Consider the following 16,837-nt stretch of genomic DNA (forward strand, 5'->3'; position numbering starts at 1 on the left):
TAAAGCTTTTTAAAAATGCGGTGATCATCTCCACACAGCCTTAAATCACCTACCCAGTAATTTCATATCCGTCAACTCACATTGATGGCGCGAAGGCTTACGACTCAGGACGACGTGGAGCTGGCTTTAAAACGGGCTCGGGCAAACGCTTCGATGTGGTCGATTTCCCACAGCGCGGAGAGGGGTTTTATGGACGAATGCAAAATAGAGTATTTTTATACACACATCACTTATGCAACCAACTCTGTGTTGCTGACGTTGTGTTCCTAGAGCACATAGAAATAAGAATGACGGCCTTGTGATATTCTGTGTCGCTGTTTTGTCTCTTTGAACAGTTCTGTTGTCCGCTGTCTTGTGTTCTGTTTTGATGTATGACTTTTCCCCGATAATTTTTTATTGGTTTTATTTGAATTACTCCTCAAAGTATTTTACAGTTGCCTTGGTTTTTATTTTTTATTTTTTTAAACAAGCCATAGCCAGTTTTGCACTTGAGATTGTCAGGAAGAATTGTGATTATTGCTTAAACTTGACAAGTTTTGTTTGGGGGGAAAAACTTAACGAAACGAGCTTGAGAAATGTGCCGGGGAAATTAAGGGAACGCCGTCCACCTCTGAATGTACTACAACATGTTCCTTAAACTAATCACCCAAAACAAAAGAAAAACTAAAAATTTGTTTTTATCGTTATTTTTTGTCTATGGGCTGATTTGAAAAGCTATATTTTTATCGTTTTTTTGCCCGGTAACTGAAATGAACCCAGATTTACAGTGAAGACACTCGTTTAAACATCCAGCCGTTGATTTTTTCAGACGCCAGATTGCGATGCCGCTGTTTCCCCCCCATTTGATCCCTGTCAAAATCTTTATTTTTTATTTTTTTCCCCCCAAATCCCTAAAGAGACCCTACTCAGGGTTACCACCACCACGCCCTTTTTTTTTTTTTTTTGAATTGTAAAATGCACGATTTAACTTATTTTTTAAAGCCGTCACAGATGAAACCTGACTCCGGGGTTTCGTTTGAGCGCCGAAAGCTTCTCATTTGGGAAGTGTCTGATCTGCGATTGGGCCAGAACGCCACACGGGGTTCGGCATTTTTAGATGGCGGGGGTCGAGATCCGTCGGGCTCCGGGAGGTTGGGTGCTGTGTTGGTTCGTCTCAGGGATATTCAAGTGCTTTCTCGAAGAAAAATTTTAATTATGAAATTTTAAAAATGCTGCGTAGGGAGTTGCCCCTGTATTTGCTTTGGCTGCTCACCGTAGTTCAGTACGCTGCAGTACTGTGTGGACTGACATATATGCAATCACCAAGTCCGTGTAGATTTGTCTTGTGCTTCAAATGATCAAATAAAAATGTTCCCCTTTTAAACACCAATAGAGGCAGGTGCATTGTAGAGACATTTTAGGAACTGGTCAAATACAATGGTTCTCCGAGGCCACGCTGTCAAGTATTGTCGTCCACGGAATTATTTATTGCAAAGAAAAAGTCCTGGCTTGTGTCGTGGTCTTTTTGGTGAATTTGAATTGACTAATTATTATTATTATTATTTTATATATATTTTTTTTTAATCCTAAAATCTGCCACCTCCATGAAACGACAGGCCTGTCGTCGATGAAATGTTTTCCGTCTCCTCCGCAATAATTTCCTGTGTTAATGCTGCCCTCCACTTTCAAAAAGGCCTTCGTTCTGCTCCTGAGAATAAAATGTTATAACTTGATCCGTCTTCACGAACACTGTTTTGGTCATTTACTTTAGGGAGACTTGGTGAACGTCTTGCTTCTCTTGTGTTTCTGATTGATCTCCACCCTAGACTTGTGTGTTCACTCTTGATTGTAAATGGGTAGAACCTCACCCCCCGAAAGTGTAGAAAGGGCAACAGTGATCCCTCACTCCGGCAGAATGATCCATTGATAATGGTGGTTTATTTTACAGGCCTCTAGCCAGGCACTGTTCGGGGCCGACCTGGATCCCGAAGGACCCCCTACGCTGACCCCAGAGGTGCCCTCTGACCTCTTCGCCCACTCGGGAGACTGCGCCGCTCCGTCCTATAGCAACATGGAGGAGGTGGATTGAGCGCCGTCGCTCCCGACACGGAACGGAGCCGTTTCCCAAAGGCTTCCGGGCGGATCCCGCTCGGTTCTCTGCGAACGCCCACCGACGCAGCCATGGGCATCACACAGAAGTCCCCCCCCCCCCCCCCCCGTAACTAGGAACCTCTGGTCAGCGCTAAAATGGTTTTCCATACGACTCATCCCATAGGCATCTGCAGGGTGTCTTATCAATGGTGCAATGCTAGAAGGTCTGGCAACAGTCATTATAAAAAAAAAAAAAAAAAGACTTGTTTCGCTTGTAAAATAATCATCATCAAATGTGGGAACAAGCTATTAAGAAGTCCCGTCCCCCGTCCCCCCCCCCCCCCCCCCCGCCCCCGCACACACGAACACACACACACACACACACGATAAGACTCCAGTTTATTGATATTTATATATGTATAATGGCCCATTGATGCAGCGACGTAAGCTATAAGCGCATAGTAGTATTCATGCCATGCATATTAGTACATGCACCCATAGCCCCCTTCCTCTCCTAGTCGCAGAAATTGTTGTTTAATTGCTTTCTAATCCCCAACAAACCTAACTTTGAGTTTCGTGTGGTGAGCCAGCTCGGCTGCACCTTAATGCATCTTTTTGTTCTGGGGTCAACCGAAGTCTCGCAAACTTTGACCGGACGCAATGATACCTTTCATCATGTTTTTCATTATTGAATAAGCTAGCGCTTACTATTTGATCAACAGTGATGAAATATCAAACTTAAGAAATGATGGTGAGTGTGAGGATTGTTTCCTGTGAGTGTTGTTTTTGTTTAGCTTTCACATCGACGTGAAACGCCTGATCTGACGTCTGCGACAGCAAGTCGGTTGTCCGGTGTTAACGATGTAGCAGCTTGTTTTAAAAAGAAAAATACAAAAAAGTGACGGGTGCTGCTCCCTTTTTTTTCTTTTTTTTTTTTTTTCCTCGTTTTGTGTAGAGGTCACAGTTTTTCCTGTTTTTGTCCCCAATTTTCTTGGGGGAAAAAAAAAATCAACCTGTATTTGGCCATTTTCTTTCTTTTTTCTTCCGTCAGTTTTTCAGTTTGGTACCTCTTTCAAAGGCTTAGTATACACATGACATTGTGCATGATTGCATGTTCATACACAGCAGCCCCTTTGTGTTGAATATCCAACTGCTGCGTTTCTGTTGGAGTGGACAGTCTTCGTCCCACCCCTGCCCTTTGTATTGGACTGCATATATTAAGTGGGGATCATTGAGAATGCTGCTGTGAATACGATATAAATGGTTAATATAAATAAAACTTTTTTTTTTTTTTTTTAAGAGCTGAAATCAGTGGCTGATTTGTGTATTGATTGAGTCTCTCATTCTCCTGATATGTTGTGGTTTATTATGAGATTAATGGCATGAAAATGATAGGGAGACCTTAAACCTACAGTATACCGCACGCCTGTGTACGTGTATGTGTCCAAGAATCCTTACAAGTGGTATATATCACAGTGGTATTCAGGTTTTTTAAATGGACGCCCTGAAAGGCAGAGAATAGGGGTGTATGAATCACAATTCACCAATGTATGATAAAAATAAATGTTACAAATGAGGAAAAAAGATGGCTATAAATACCAATCCACAAATCTATTAAAAAAAATAAAACAAGAAACAAATATATTTCTCCATCCACGAATAAATGCCCCCAGCCTTGATGTGATGTCACAAAACATCAATGTAATTGATATTTGATAACATTGCAAAATGGATGGAGGGATGTATATTAATCTATGTTCTTTTCAGGTAAAAATCCCAACCCATAAATGTTTATGGATCGTTCAGGGCTTCCGTATTTCCACGCACGTCTCCACAACGTCACATAAGTCGCGGTTCTTCCGCGCCGACAGGTGGCGCTGGAGTCGGTGTCTCCAGGACGGAGACGACGACGAAGAAGAATATGAACGCGGAAGACCAAGAGTAATGCGGAAGTAAACAAACACGAGTCCGCCGGCTCAGCCGGATGAGCGAAGCCGGTCCGTGTTCGTCCTGAATAGATGTTCTTCACTCCCCTCCGCGTCCGGACTCTTCTTCAGGCGCCCCGATGGCAGACTGCGGCGGCAAAGGGGGTCGTTTCGACGGCGAGGTCGAAGGGACGCGTAACCCCGGAGACGTCGCTCCGGGACTGTCCTCTGGGCCTGGTAACGCGAAGAAGAAGCTGGTCCTCCACGTCGACCTGAACAACACCGTGCTGGTGTCGGACACGGTGCGGGGCCAGGGCACCGTGGCCGCTCTGGACTACTTCCTCACCACCGTCACATGGGGACACATGAAGAAAGGTCCATTTCAGTTGATGTATTTGTTATCATTTTTTATTTTTTATATAAAGATGTACCCAGATGTTTTTTTCTTTGTCCCCCCCCCCCCCCCACACACATTTTTTTAATGTGGTGACTTGACAAACAATAGGAGATGTGACGTTTGACTGTTGCTATGGGTTGCTATGGACTCCGGTGGCCATTTTTGGAGGCCCACTTCCATTCAACTACATAGAGAAATAGTGAAAATATATACGAAATTTACAAAAATGGAGAAAGGTAAAGGCTCCAGGTTTCGCACGAGATGGTTGCAAGATTTTCTGCGGCAGTCATTTCACCCGACAAGAGCTCCGAGACATCTTTTCATTCAGAAATACCGCCCCGACTTTCACAGCCAACGCGACTGATCCCCCAAAATATATCCAGCAGTGTGACGTGAGCTTCACGATCCCTGCAAGGACACTGACTGAGTGTTCTGATGACTGAGCTCCAACAGGAATTCACCAGAATTCGAACCTGTATGTGATTCCATTGTATAGAAACACAGCCTTAGCTGCAGTTTACAAAGGAGCAACATTCATGGTCTTTTTGCTTATCTTTTTTTTTTTTTTTACAAGGAGCTACGATAATTTGGGTGCAATTCTTGAAGAGGTAATCCGTACGATTGATTTGATTAAAAAGAAAGAAAAAAAAAAATCGAATTTGAACCTTTTTTCTAAGATGCCACTTTATCAGGGACAAGCATTGACTGTGTTTGCATGGTCCATGTGCTCCTCTATGTACTGTTCCTATTTTGGATGGCGGGGTTCGCCTTTTCTGGCAAGAATGCACAGGTCGGTGAAGGGCAGCCGTAGTGAATTTGATAAAGCAGCGTAGCTAGTTGTCAGGATAATATGAATAACAATAAATGTATTTGATAAATACATTTCTTGGACCTGCTTCAAGGGGACCAAGAAGGAAACCTGGATGTCGGGGGGAAAACAAAAGAACACCTGTTGAGGTTTCTAATGGAGATGTGGGACTTGTAGTGTAAGCCACCACACAGACCATCTCATGGATTGCCATTTTATAATTCAAATATAGTCTAGCCCGGTATCCATTCCCAACTCAGAAGCCTCCGCTGTAAACACGGTTCTTGACCTTTGTCTTTTCAGGGAAATGGAATGGCTGAGCGACTCCCCCTCCCTGCTCCCGCCGTGCGAGGGCGCCGTCTGCTATGGCTCTCAGTTTGGGCGGGTCGCGGGCTTCACCTCGGGCGCCGGGCGGCGTTTTCGGGGGATCCTCGACGAGCATCTGGCGGCGCTGCGGTGGCCTGAAGGCGTCAAGGCAAGAGCAATTAACGCATCTCTGTTATGATCTGAACGGTCATCTGGTGTTTTGGGGTCCAGGGAAGGTTGGTTGTTGTTTTTCCGCAGCAGCGTTTCATTCCAGCGATGACTCTGGGGAGGCCTCTCTGAGAGCCCCGTACGTCCCTGGTCTGGTTAGGTGTTGAACCCCTCCTCTAGTGAAAACATTCATACGTTATCCCCTTCAGACTTCTGGGCTGAACTTTTTGTTGCCCATTATTTCTCGAATTCTGTTCATATTTCATAGACAAAAAACATTTCTCTCTCTCTCTCTCTTTCTCTGTGTGTGTGTGAAAATAAATAAATATAAAATGTGTGTGTATGAATATATTATTATATTTTTATACATTATTTTAACTATTCCAAAAATATGGCCTACATCTTGGAAATAGAATAATATAAAAAATATATATATATTCAACAAAAAAAAAAAATATATATATATATATATATGTATATATATACACACATACACATAATATATACACGCACACACACACACACACACACACACACAAAATAAGAAGGAGCAACTAAGAGTAAACGGAAACTCAGCTTCAACTCAATGTTCATGGTCATAGCGTTTTTCTATCTCTATATATTTGACAATTTGTATTTATTATTTTAGTTTGATTCTCCTTTTTATTTTTTGACTGTTGAGTTAAATTTATTTATTTATTTATTTATTTATTTATTTATTTATTTATTTTTAATGCTACTCTGAAGGTGAAACGCACCAAACCTCACCAGAACAATCCCCTCTCCCGGCAGGCAGACAAGGAGCTGTCGGTCAAGGGGGAGGATGGGCGGCTGTACCACTGGATCCTGCCCTCCTTCTTCCAGCTGCTGAAGGACTTGGTGGCGGGCGGGAGGGACTTTGCCGTGCTCTTCCGCACCTTCGGCGACGACCTGCCCCGCATGCTCAGCGCCGTGTCGCGGGCACTGACGCAAGGGGCCCATCCGCTGTTTCCAGAGCTGCCCGACCTCAAGGTACCTAACTAGAGCAGGTAATATCGACAGTACTGCAATTCGACTAATAGTCGCTCGACAAAAATTGGGTTGCTATCTGTCTATCTGTCAATCTGTCTGTCTGTCTGTTGAGGGGCAAAAAAAAAGTGCAGTGGAGACATTAACAGACTAGGAAAAAGAAACACATTTTAGCTAATTGTTATAATTGCAGTCGGTTCGGATTCCGGGTTTCCAGAGCTGCCCGACCTCAAGGTATCTAACTAGAGCAGGTAATATCGACAGTACTGCAATTCAACTAATAGTCGCACTACAAAAATTGGGTTGCTATCTGTCTATCTGTCAATCTGTCTGTCTGTCTGTTGAGGGGGAAAAAAAAAAAAATGCCTGAACCGACTCGGATCAGCTCTGTAATCTTCCAGGGAAAAGGAAGCAATTTTTTTTATACACGGTCGCTTACAATCGAATCTCAGGATGAATTTCTCGAGTTGTAGGCTCTCGGGGACTGCATTTTTAGGACCCGTTTGGAAGACCTCTAGTGCAGGACGCTGCAGGAAACGGTGAGATTAAAATGTTGAAGGCCGTGAGCAATTTTCATCATTTTTATTTATTTTTTTTACCTGCCAGAGTGGAACTCTATGGTGAGCTGCCGGGTATTGAGTGATACCTGATGTGATGTCAGGCTAATGCACAATAATGGGCCGCCGGTTCAACTCGGCTCAGCTCAAGCCGTGTGTGTGTGTGTGTGTGTGTGTGTGTGTGTGTGTGTGTGTGTGTGTGTGTGTGTGTGTGTGTGTGTGTGTGTGTGTGTGTGTGTGTGTGTGTGTGTGTGTGTGTGTGTGTGTGTGTGTGTGTGTGTGACGCTCGACTGGACCGTATGTCCTAACGCAGACGGACACGACCATAGACACCCCCCCCCCACCCACCCCACAGGATGTTTCGTACCTGTTTGACAACTGGAGTGGAACACATTGATTTCCGGAGGGAGGGATGGTAGGGTAGGGAGGAACGGGAGGGTGCAGCAGTGCGTGCCTGCTGCTGTGAGAGGCGCGGTGGGCGGCCGCAAGGAAGAAGAACCGCCGCTGTCTAAACGTCAAAACCAGTTTCCCGCGTTTCCTTGGGTCTCTTATTCAGGGTCCTTACCAGCAGGTCATTGAGGTGCTTGAAGGGCTTGAATATTTCATCCTCAGAAATGTAAGTACTGGAATACCTTTGAAAACTGGCCCTCTGTGCCGAAGTGCTTGAAAAGTCCTTGGGGAAAAACGTGGCCATTGGAAAAACTAAGATATTCCCCAATGTTTTTGTTATTCAAATAGTGATAAAATGGCTCTTACCAGAACATTGAGGTGCTTAAAGTGCTAGAACTTCATCCTCAGCAATTAAAATACCGAAATACCTTGAAAATAGCCCCTTTTGTGCGGAAGTGCTTGAAAAGCTATTTAAAACCTGTAATATACCCCCTGGTGTGGTTGGTCAAATCATAGCGTAATAATACATTTCCAGAATCATTTTGACGACATAGCCAGTGATGGCAGCATGGTTATAATCGTATATAACAATGGGATTAATAATAGATCTATAATAGATATACCAATATAAATAATAGACAATGACACTAAGATTACGTTATATTTGAATTAATAAAGATCCCCTTCAAAATGTATTTGTGGTGTGGTTTAAGCAGCCACACCTGTCTTGGGTCTAGGTAATTGGGGCTGGGATCAGGGTGCCTGAACGCCTGTTGCTCGTCAGAGTAATCGACCAGTGACAGGTAAATCACCCATCCCCGCAGACGGGGGGCCTCCCTCATGACATGTTTCCATCTGCTCCCGGCTTGTTGCATCTTGCGTGTTGCAGGTGGAACTCCCACAGTATTATATTTATTTTGCATGAAGTCCTTGAAGCTGGAGAAAATTTACTTGAAAGTCATTGCATTTCACATTATAATGCCAGAATGAACCCAGATGATGGGATTTTGCAGGTTTTCACAATCGTCTTTGTTTGTTTGGGTGGTTGTTGTTTCTTTTTTGGGGGGGGGGGGGGGGGACTTTGGTGCTGGCTTTGTTTTCACCTGGCCTCTCCCGACTTTTTTAAAGTGTATCTCCACCTTAGAAGAGCCGCTTCTCAATTCCTGAACCTTGATGATTGTGAATTACGGCAATAATTATCTTAATGTCTGTGTCCTCTTCTGTCCTCCTTCCTACCCTTGTTAAAGAACCCATGAATCCAATGAAGTTGGTTTTTTTGGGGGGGTTTTCTTTCTTCTTCCTGAGTCATTTACGATTATTAAATGGGGCTCCACTGAGTTTGGCCTCGTTTGTACTTCACACTAGATCTATGGCTCCACTATTGTTCGCAAAATCCACAGAGAGGATTTATCTGAAAAGACGCCGAGATGGACCTCTTTGTTTTACGCTCCCTCTGGCTTGTGGCAGAACGACATTGAGAACGTTTCACTGTTGATTAAAAAAAAAAATATATATATATATATAATAATAAAATAAATAAGCATGCTCAATGTCTGTCTCCCGATGCAGTTGAGCATCAACGTGACTCCGGGGAAGATCCGCTGCAGCAAGAAGGCCGTGGTCCTGAGCCGCGCCACGGAGCAGGTGTCCACCCGCCACCAGGGCCAGAGGGGTGTGTACCAGTATCTGAGCGGCCTCCAGGGCCTGGGGGGCTTCCAGGACCACTTTGACTGGTGGGTACGACTGACCTCCCGCTCCTTTTTCCATGAGCTTCCGTTAGTTTGCTTTCTGTGTCTGATCGCTCCATCTCTCTGCCCGTGCAGGTGGGCGAGGAACACGTACTCCATCCTGGGGGGGAAGCCGCTGTGGGTGGATCCCTTCGACCCGCTCGTGCAGCACATCTTCATTGACGACAACATCCGGCAGAACGATGAGGACACCATCGTCCACCCCATGGTGCGGCCTTGTCTTTTTGCTTTTTTGCATTTTTTTCCCCACCTTTCCTTTCTCTGTAGAAGTTCAGTGTGGTGTCCAAGTGGCCCAAGTTTGATGGAATAACAAAGTGGTTTGATGATGACTTGTATACAGCGACTATTCTTTTATAGCCTGTTTGGCACTTCTCGATCACTGACATTTTTATTTATTTATTGGCTTATTTAGTGATTTATTTAATAATGTATTTATTTGCATGTTTAATTATTGCTTGTACGTTATTACTATTATTATTACTTATTGTTTTGGGATTTATTTATTTATTGGTAATTTTATTATCAGTATTTATGTATTTAATTATGTATTTAATAATTTGTTTATTTTTTTGTATGTTTACATTTTTGTTATTATTATTATTAGTAGTATTAGTAGTAGTAGTCGTATTCAGTTTGTTTTTGTATATTTATTAACTTATTTGTATTTTTACTATCAGTTTTAATGTATTTAATTATTTGTTTATTTATTATGAGTATTTTTACATTATTATTATTATTATTTGTATTTTGTTTGTTTTTTAATACTTATTTTCATTGTCATTATGTATTTAAAAAAAACAACATTTTTTATTTATTTTTTTATTTATTGAAACTTTAAGCCTTTTTGTGTGCCGACCCACTCAGATGTTCTCGAACCCGGGTGGCACGGAGGTCCGCACCGCCTGCACCTGCGAGCTCTACGACCTGGCCCTGGTGCAGAACGATCTGCTGCGCGCCATCTCCCAGCGCGGCTACTTCACCGAGCGCGTGGCCATCTGCGAGGTGAACTACGACAGGAATCTGCAGGACGGCGCGGGCTAGACACCGCCGCTCCACCTCTCTCCACGTCTCTTTGTCCCTCTGACTCTGAAACACTAGCGCAAATAGAAGTACGATTTTGCGTGGAATAGCCATTTTTTATACCCAGGGGCGTGAAATCCCGGGGAAGAATTGAAGAAGAAGTTTAAACAAACCGCTGGTGGAGGAAACAGCACCTGAGGTTGTGTCTACACTGGAAGTCAACATGGACAGCTTTATTTGTTTTTCTTTTTGTTTTTTAGTAGAGGGGAGAAGAAAAACTCGCCACAGCAAGGAAGGGGTGGAGGTACGATCAGAAAACACGACGTCAAAAATGCTTTTGAAGAGTTCAAAACACTTTTGTTTTGTTTTGTTTGGTTTTCATATTTGGAAACCCAATACATAGACAATAAGTACAAAGTGAGGTCAATGAATGGACTAAATCTGTGAGGTGAAGGTGGCTCGTGAATGAAGGAGCCTAGCTTCAGATTGCATGTGGGGCTTGCAGAAATAGATTTTATTCTTTAAGCCCGGTCTATCTGCCTTTGTTACAGTGTTCTTACAGTGCGACTATCTTGTATTCCACCCCCCTGAGGTTTTTGGGCCCCACGGGATCGTGTGGAGATTGGGATCTACTTTGTTTTGTCCCTTTCAAAGCAGGGGGGGATGGGGGGGTAAGTAAACCGGCAATATGTTAAATGTTGCAGGAATTACTTTTTATAATTAATTGCCGCTGTATTTCGAGGGGCAGGTCTATTACAAAACACGTATTTTTAAACCCGGGTCAATAACCACTTTGTTTACATTGATTTCGGAGCAGACAATTAATACTTGAATGTTAATGGAAGTTTTATCAGAGAGACTTGAGTCCAGGGTACAGCACTTTGTGTAAAATATTTAATCGTACATATCATTCTCGAGGCGTTGACATTATAGCGGCCATTGAGATTATAATGTTATAATTGCGCGAGATCTTTCAGGGCAGCTTGTGCCGTGTGATGAATACAAAACCTGCAAAAATGCGGGAAGATTCACCGGCAAACCACAGTTTCCTTACGGTGTCTCGTCATGCACTGGAACAATCCGTTACCGTCTTTTTTTCTGTTTTGTGTTTTCCAAATAACTAAACGCAGTCATTTAGAGTATAGGATGCAATCTGCCATCGGTGTCATTAGCCTAATAGCGGTTCGCTATTTGTGCCACATCATTTGGTTTGAATCTGGCTTTGGGGTTTGTTTGCACTTGCAGTTGTTCTGTTTTACAAATTATCTACTATAATTATTCTTCGAAAGCCTCCTTGTGTGGGTGATCTTAAAGGGTTATTTTCCTGCGAGGTTTTTTAATCAAGCTTTTATTTTAAAGCTTGCGGGGAGTCTTATTTATTTTTTAATTGCTTATTTTTTTGCTCTCAGGTCATAGGAGGCTCCGCTAAATGCAAAAAGAGAGATATTGGAGGAGAGTTAAACAAACAGGATGGTTTGGTTTCTTTGTAGTACTATAAAAATTAAGGAATGAGAAGAGTGATGTGTGACTATGCCGGTGTTTAATATTGTACCGGGACATGTGTTCGGTATAATTTCCTCAACTTTGATAATTCTCCAGACATTTGAATGTTTGACTATCATTACTTCTTCCTTTTTTCTACAGTTGTATTTAAAAAAAGACCCATGCAGTTACATGTTGTTCAATAAAACATTAGAAAGCTTTTTATCATTGTCATGTATTATACCTTTCCTAAAATCCCCATTGAGAGGAAGCTTGAAGGTTGTTTTCCATTTTGATGAATTAGTCAAAACCCTTCCCATGTCTTGCCTTGACAAAGTGAAGAGGTCTGAGCAATGGTGGAAGGCAGACTTTATTCAATCTTTTCACATGGAATTGTTGATTGGCTATATCCTTGATCGGCTATTGATCACTGGATGTGTTAATTTCTGCAAAAGTATGCCTGTGTGTGTGTGTACGTGGTGCGTTTCCACGGGTCAGGCCCACTGGGTATTAAGATTGTGCAGGCTCCCACCTCTAAAGGTGGAATTGTTGCGATGATTTATTGCGCCGACCCTTTTCGCGACGCATTTAAAAGGGTGTTGACACTCGTGGCCTCGTGGCATTTCAAACCAAATAGCCTTAGCTTCAAGCCTCCAGCCTACTTGGCTCGAGGGAAACCTGTATGGGTGAAAATACATCATATCTAAGTGATAATATAAGGGGGAAGCGTCTTCATTCTTCTCTGTTATGCCGTTTGAGTTGTTGTGGAAGTTCCTCCCTGCTGCCAAAGGGGGGCAGCAGATCAGCTGTTGCAGCGTGTTCACAAAACTTTTAATTGATTGCATCGAAGTGTCCATGGAGTGGGAAGGAGGGGAGTTGTGAGGGTGCAGGAGGGGTGAGGGAGGGGAGTTGTGAGGGTGCAGGAGGGGTGAGGGAGGGGAGTTGTGAGGATGCAGGAGGGCTGTTTTGAGGATGCAGGAGGGGTGAGGGAGGGGTGTTTTGAGGATGCAGGAGGGGTGAGGGAGGGGTGTTTTGAGGATGCAGGAGGGTCAGGGAGGGGAGTTGTGAGGATGCAGGAGGGGTGAGGGAGGGGAGTTGTGAGGATGCAGGAGGGGTGAGGGAGAGAAGTTGTAAGGATGCAGGAGGGTCAGGGAGGGGAGTTGTGAGGATGTAGGAGGGGTGAGGGAGGGGAGTTGTGAGGATGCAGGAGGGTCAGGGAGGGGAGTTGTGAGGATGCAGGAGGGGTGAGGGAGGGGAGTTGTGAGGATGCAGAAGGGGTGAGGGAGGTGTGTTTTGAGGATGCAGGAGGGGTGAGGGAGGGGAGTTGTGAGGATGCAGGAGGGGGTGTGGATGAGGTGGGGGAGTAATGAGGTGAGGGAGGGGAGTTGTGTGGATGCAGAAGGGGTGAGGGAGGGGAGTTGTGAGGGTTCAGGAGGGGGTGTGGGTGAGGTGGGGGAGTAATGAGGTGAGGGAGGGGAGTTGTGAGGATGCAGGAGGGGTGAGGGAGGGGAGTTGTGTGGATGCAGCGGGTTGAGGGAGGGGAGTTGTGAGGATGCAGGGGTGGGGGGGGGGGGGCTGTGGGTGAGGTGGGGGAGTTACGAGGACGCAGGAGGGGTGAGGGAGAACGAGGGAGCATGTGGGAGGGGTGAGGGAGGGGAGGTTGGGGAGGTGAGGGAGGGGGAGCCAATGGAGAGGCAGGAAGCTGCGAAGCGTTTGGACGGTGTCTCCGCGCTGCGCCCAGTGCGCCGCGCCGCGCTCCGAACACGCGCCGCAGGGACCCGGACGCGCAACGCTCCGCGCTCCCGCCGCACGACGCCGAGGTAACGACGCACGTCCGCCTCGTTTGCTTCCACGCATCCAACTTTCACGTCTCACTGTGCGTCTCGCCCGCGGTGCGCACGACCGCGCGACGTTGCCCTCATTGTCCGGCTCCGTGGCTGCGCGCAAAAAAAAAAAAAAAAAAAAAGCGACCGCGACGCGAGGAAACAGTTTGGGAACGTGGAGAGCGTCGCTTCACCAGGAAGCGGGATAAAAAAAAATACAATAAAATAAAATTAAAAAAAAAAAAAAAAGGTTCGAGCGGAGCGCGGAGGGTTGACGCGGGGATTCGGGAGCAGGAGGCTGCGGTGCGGATCCTCCAGCTGTGCCGTCAGGTGCGTCTTTTTCCTCCACATCTGGACCCCGGTGTCAGTCAGAGAAGCCGTTAAATAACCAAAATATCCAACACGATCCCGTATTTCAGGTTCCGCTCCTCATCCTGCTGCTGCTGTGCAACTCACTTTTATTATTTTGGGGCAACTTCCCTTTACGCCCGTGCGCAACCTTTCCTCGGTGTTGGTCTTTTTAGGATCCGGACGGAAGGGTTGCTCGTGTAACTTGATGCGGCGTTTTGCAAATTTAGGATCGCCCCTGAGACGCGGCATCCCGAGACCCGTCCAGCTGCAGGGGGGGTGTCAAAGAGGCGGTCCGCGGGCCGGATTCGTGACCGCAGACGGGTCCGATCCGGGCCACGCGATGATGCGTGGGTGTGGGTCGGTGGGGGTGTGTGTGTGTGTGTGTGGGTGGGTGATTATTTTTTCATTGATATATTGACATTGACTTATCATCTTTATACGTGTTAGGGTAGATGTCGCCGAATCAATTATAGTTGATTTAGTCTGTGATGGTCAATCTTGATCACCAAATAAACCAAAAGCTGTAAAACGAAACGCTTCATAGTTCCACCAGAGACGCGGGAGCAGGTTGGAAAACAACAAGACTTGCTGTCATTTCATCTGCTTGGCTCCAACTTTATCCCAAAACGGCATCTTGTTGGGCAGCTTCGGTCAAGCAATGAGTCGGACGCCCCTGGTCTTAGCTGACAGGCCCAGAGAGAAGAACCGTGATGTCGAAACGAAACCTTCGCTCTGAGACGGGGGGGGGCGACGAAAGTGGGCGGCTGTTAAGCACCCGAGATTATGGATGTATGAAATGAGTCATGGGAGTTGTAATTGCTGATTGTTCAATATACTGTGAAATTAGAATGCATGAAATGACTGCAAATAAACAGGTCTCCGCCGCCTCCGCCGCGCATCCCTAATGAATTCATGTCGTTATCGATGTTAGTCAGCATCAAATTCTTGCTGTGTGTGTGTGTGTGTGTGTGTGTGTGTGTGTGATGGAGGGAAGCGATTTGAATGTTTGTTTTCATGAATTCTGAACAGCGACAGTCTGCCTGCCCTCCGCAAAAACCTTAGGCCCGACGTCATTCCGTACATATTTAATGAAAGCCCTATCAAGAAAGACCCTGCTGATGGACCCTGGCAGGAGAGTCCTCGAGTGGTGGAATCCAGCCAATGTTCCCATCGGGGGGATTAAGCGGGGACTCTTGGGCAGCTTGACGTTCCAGCCTGATAAAACTAATGAGTTGAAGAGATGCGCCACTGTACGGCGAAGAAGAGGCTCTCTCTCTTCCTCGCCGGGCAAGTGCAGCGTTTTATAAGATTCAAGATTCAAGATTCAAGATTTTTTATTTGTCACATACATATACATACTTTCATACATATATGCAGTGAAATGTCATTTATACGAGTTAATGAAGGCATGTGGAGCATACCGTCCTCTAATGTATGGACACCTCGCATCGAACAGTGTAACTATCCCGCGAATGACGGCAAAAGCAAGTTCCCCTCATGTCCGAGCAGCGCGAGGCCCTGATCAGAAAGACGGAGCGCCTTCGGTGTATTGGATGCGGTGGTTTTTTTGGGGGGCGGGTGGAGACGAGGCGCGGAAGGGAGATGGAGCGCAATGACCTGGCGGCGCTCTCCTCATTTCCATGCCATCGCTCTCGTTTCTCTCTCTCTCTCTCTCTGTGCATTAACACTGTGTCAGGTGGGCCCCGCCCTGCCCCGCTGCTTGCAGGCCGCCGACGTGAGAAACATGACGGGTGCCTCTGTGTCCCTGTGAGTAAACAAACTCAAGAGTTCCAAACTCTGTTACATTTTTCCCCTTTTCACACTGCACCACAAACCCGGTAACACCCGCGAACATCCGGCATTTGTCATCAGTGGGAAAGGTTACATCCGGGTTTCACTCCCGGGTCAAATGATCCTGCAATAGACACGGGTTTTTATCGGCTCAACCTCTGATCGGCTCTGTGGACAGGGCATCCAGGTCCACCCGCTCACTTTGGCCTCTTTACCGGCGCAATGCGACGCACATTGAAGTTCCGGCGTTGGTGCGCAAAGAGACAGGAATATCCGTGTATCATTCCATCATTTCATATCCCATTTAGAATCCAAAATCAGAAGTTATTGCCTTTTTTCCGCATGGGCGACCTTGAAATGTTGTGTGGGGATCGCTCTGTGGGGAGCACAGTGGAGAACCCCCCCCCTCTGCTCCAGCACCCCCTCAAGCCGGTCCCCGGTGTGGACAGGTGTGCGCAGCGGGTGCTCCACCCGCCTTCTACTGTAGCGATGGGTCGTTCCTACTTTTGAACGGCTCCAAATACGTTTTTTGTTTTTTTTCCAATTTCCACAGTTTTATGTCGTTGTTTGTTTAAGTTGCTGTCTCCTCTACTGTGTTGTTCCCAATCACACCGGAACCTAGACACGCTCCTTTTCCGATGCGTTCGTGACGTTGAACGCGACGCACCAGAAAAATACGGCATTTCTCCTGGGAATGGGAGAGGTGTTGATCTACCTACTTTGAAAACGGTAAAACGGTGTTAGTTCAATACTGTCAACATGACGATCGCTCTACAATACAAGCCTGGAGACAAAAAGACCAAATCTTTTTTTTTTTGAGACGCTTTTCCGTGCATTGGTCGCGCTCATAGATCTGACGCCCGAGGTCTCAAAGTGTTTTTAACCGCGGGTTTCACAGCTTCACCACAGGAGCCACTAGCTCTGGTACCGACATACAGTGTATATATATATATTTTTATTGGTTGAAATGTAGTTTAAGTTTAATTGAACGAT

This window comes from Zeus faber, assembly GCF_960531495.2.
Source record: "Zeus faber genome assembly, chromosome: 15".
NCBI lineage: Eukaryota > Metazoa > Chordata > Actinopteri > Zeiformes > Zeidae > Zeus > Zeus faber.